The sequence below is a fragment of the Equus przewalskii genome, chromosome 2 (assembly GCF_037783145.1).
Source record: "Equus przewalskii isolate Varuska chromosome 2, EquPr2, whole genome shotgun sequence".
Classification (NCBI taxonomy): Eukaryota; Metazoa; Chordata; class Mammalia; order Perissodactyla; family Equidae; genus Equus; species Equus przewalskii.
In genome coordinates this window covers 56,726,760-56,731,131 of record NC_091832.1, presented here as the reverse complement: position 1 = coordinate 56,731,131, position 4,372 = coordinate 56,726,760, and positions in this window count along the sequence as shown.

Genomic DNA, 4,372 nt, shown 5'->3' with positions numbered 1-4,372 from the left:
TGAGAGAATTTGACTCGAGTAGTTCCTTGGGTATTTCCAAGCATTTTGACTTAATGCTTGTCTTGCTCTCTTTGATTTTTACTTTAATTTATTAAATGTATTTTCTGTACTGAAATCCCTTTTTTATTTACTAATCTATATCTTAAGGATTTTGCAGTTCTGGTTTAAAAATAATAAAACTCTAATAGGATGATATGGAATAAAGGGCACTTTATTACCAGAAGGTGTATTATTTTATACTCCATTGATATGAGTGTTGTCATTAAACTTACTGAGTGAATGAGAGTAGGTTACTTTCTCTCTCTCAGCCTTATTTTGTTAATCTGTAAAATGAGGGTGATTTGGATCAGTAGTTTCTTTCTGTGAGCCACAGCCCCCTGGGAATTTTCAGTTATTGTGCTTGTGAATGTAGGTGGTGTGCCCAGACTTGACTGGAGATCCTGGAGGATCTAAGAAAGATTAGGAACCACTGCACTCTGAGCTTTAAACAATTCTAGAATTCACTAGAGGGGTCTTTAAGTTGAGATTATACCAAGTGTACACAGATGATTAATGAGCATATCTTCTATCAAAATATTATTAAAATGACAAGAAAGTAAGTTGAAAGCTGATTTATGGAAAAATTTATGTACAATTTTGCATCCTGACATTGTTATTCTCACTTTGATGTATTTTGTGTCATTCTTACTCCGTCTGCCAAGCTGACAAAGCAGTTTCTCTCTTAGCCTATTCTTTTTAATACGTAAACAAATACTTTTCCTTGACAAATATGTTTCCAGTTCCTGTATTTGGACTATCTAAATGGGAACAGAGGACTGACTGGGCCAGCAAATTGACAGTATTTGTCTAAGACAGACATGCAAAATGATCCCGGCATGCTTTTCCCTTGAGTCTGGATCGGGCCTTGAAGTCCTCAATGCAAAGTTGCAGACAATCTGCTACCAACTGCAAGAAAACTGTTGTTCTTGTTCTATAGCTTGCTCTTTAAGTCTCGGGTGTTAGCTGCTTTTTTGGCCATTTCCCTCATTCTCAGGAAAGAAGATTAACATATGACTGGGTTGAGGATACAGCAGGACTAATCTTTTTGCTGAATTAATTGCAACTTATAAATCAACACAGGCTTCTCCCAAGTATGTTTCTCACCTCCCAGAAAATCCCCCTTTACTGTCAGTGCAAGGCCTCCAGGAGCCTGTTTGCATCTCTACAAAATGGAGCTAATAAGCAGCTGCCTAGGAAATGTTGGGACTGTTCTTTCATGCCTCCTAGTAACTACTTAATCTTCTACAATTTGTTGATCAAAATAAAATTGAAAAGATTTTGAAATGATGAAGATACTATATATAAAAATTTGTGGGATGCAGCTAAAGTTGTGCTTATAGAGATTTATAATCTTAAATGCCATATTAGAAGACAAAGGGTGAAAAATTGGTGAGCTAAGAATTTAGGAAAAACAAAGTAAGACTCCCTTCCAATAGAAGGAGAGAAAAGAGCAGAAATTTAAGAACAAAACAAAACCTATCATAAAAAATAGAGAAGAAACCTATAATAGATAGGACCAACAATGCCAAAAGTTGGGTTTTGAAAATATGAATAAAATTGATAAGTCCTTAGCTAGATTCATCTAAAGAGTAAAAAAGATGTCTTATGAATGAAAAACAGAAACATCACTGCACATCCTCGATACCGAATCTCATTCATGAACATAGATGAAAAGTCCCCCCCAAAAATAATAGTAAACCAAAGCCAGTAACATACAAAAAAGAAAAACATCAAGACCGAGTTAGGTTTATTTCAGGAAGGCTAGGTTGATTTAACATCCAAAGAACAATGTAATCACCACATTAACACAATGAAGAAAAATCAAAATTATCTTAAAAGATGGAAGAAAAATTTTTGATAAAATCCCATCTCTTCAAGATGTTTAAAAGTCTCATAGAAACCTAAGAATAGAGAGGAAATCCTCAGTATAAGAAAGGGTGACCATATCTAACAAGGAAGCTATAGTAAACATCACAATTTATAGTTGCTAGGCATTGAAAGTTTGTCCCGTTAAATTCATATGTTGAAGCCTAATCCCCAACGTGAGGGTATCTGGAAGTGGGGCCTTTGGGAAGTGATTAGGTCATGAGGATGGAGCCCTCATGAATGGGATTAGTGCCCTCATGAGAGAGATTCTCTCTCCACCATGTGAAGACAGAGCAAGAAGGCTACAAGCCAGGAAGTGAGCCCTCACTAGGTACTGGATCTGCCAGCTCCTTGATCTTGGACTTCCCAACCTCCAGAACTGCGAGAAACTGTTTAAGCCGCAGTCTACAGTATTTTTGTTAGAGCAGCTCGAACTAAGTAAGACATTAGTGAAATATTGAAAGCTTTTCTTATGAAACATGGAATGAGACAAAAATGTCTACCATTACTTTTATTCAATACTGTACTGAAGGTTCTAGTAATATTGTAAGAACAAGAAATAAAAGCTATAAGATTCTGAAAGGAAGAAACAGAACTGTCATTAGTCAGAGGATATTGAATTGTAGACTGAAAATCCAAAAGTATCAACAGATAAATCATTAGAAAATGTTTAGAAAGGTTGCTGAATGCAAGGTCAATATGGAAAAGTCAGTTGTATTTTATATATGAGCGAACAAATTGAAACTTCAAAAATATACTATTTCCAATAGCTTCAAGAAAAAGCATCAAATACTTAAGTCTAAATAAATTATATAAGACCTCTACACTGAAAAACAAGTTACTGAGAAACTAAATGGAAAAATACACCATGTTCACAGACAGAAAGATAAAAATATCTTTTACAATCAATCCTCCTAAACTGACCTAAAGATTTGATGCCATTTCAATAAAATCTCAACAGGTTTTTTAATTGGTGATGGCTTTTTGAGGAACTTAATAAACTTTCTAAAATGTATATGGAAATGCGAAGGATCAAAAATAGACAAAATACTCTTGTAGAAAAGAAGGTGGGAGAATTTACTATACCAAATGTCAAGAATATAATAACAGTGTGGTATTGGCATAAGGATAACCAATAAGATTAGTGGGAATAAACAGGCAGAAATAGACCCACACATTGGACACAATTTATGACAAAGGTAGTAAACCAATAATAGAAAACAAATACATAAAAGGGCAAGAGACTTGAATAGTCACAGCCTAAGATGCTCATCAACAATACTATAAATTGTGGTATATTCACATGATAGAATGTTACACAGCAACTAAAATGAGTTTCAGCTAGATGCAATAACATGGATGTATCTTGACAACAAAGATTCAATTTACATAAATTTCAAAAACAGACTAAAATGTTAGACATCAAAAGCTGTGTGATAATGATTGAAGAGGGCATGAAGACTCAGGAGCTGGTGATTTTTTTTTTTTTTTTACCTGGGTAGTAGTTAGGAAGGTGTTTGTGATAATTCACCGAGTTGTACATTTTTAAAAATAAACTTTCAAAGAAGTTTTAGATTTACAGAAACGTTGCAAAGACAAAACTTCCATACACCCTACACCTAGCTTCCCCTATTATCAACATCTTACATTAGTTTATCTGTGACAACTAACAAAGCAATGCACCAATATTGATACATTACTATTAACTCAAGTCCATACTTTATTCAGATTGTTTCTACCTAATGTCCTTCTTCTGTTCCAGAATCTCATCCAGGATACATTACAGTTAGATGTCATGTCTCCTTGGCTATAAGTTTTTCAGACTTTCCTTGTTTTTTGTTTTTTTTTAAAGACTTTGTTTTATTAGAGCAGTTTTAGGTTCACAGCAAAATTAAGAGGAAGGTATAGAGATTTCCCATAGACTTCTGCCTCCACATATGCACAGCCTCCCCTGTTATCAACATCCTCCACCAGAGTGGTACATGTGTTACTACTGATGAACCTACATTGACAAATTAGGGTTCACTGATGGTGGTGTCCATTGCTATGGGTTTGGACAAACGTAAAATGACAAATATCCACCATTAGAGTATCATAAATTTTCACTCCCCTAAAAATCCTCCGTGCTCCACCTACTCATTCCTCCCTCCTCACAACCCCCAATCTTTTAACTGTCTCCATAGTTTTGCCTCTTCCAGATGTCATATAGTTGGAATCATACAGTATATAGCCTCAGATTGGCTTTTCACTTAGTAATATTCACTTAAGGTTCCTCCATGTTTTTTTTGTGGCTTGATAGTTCATTTGTTTTTAGTGCTGAATAATATTCGATTGTCTGGACGTCTCAGATCATTCATTCATCTACTGAAGGACATCTTGGTTGCTATATTCATAACCGCAAGTTTGGCAATTATGAATGAAGCTGTTAGAATTATCTGTGTGCAGGTTTTTGTGTGGATATATGTTT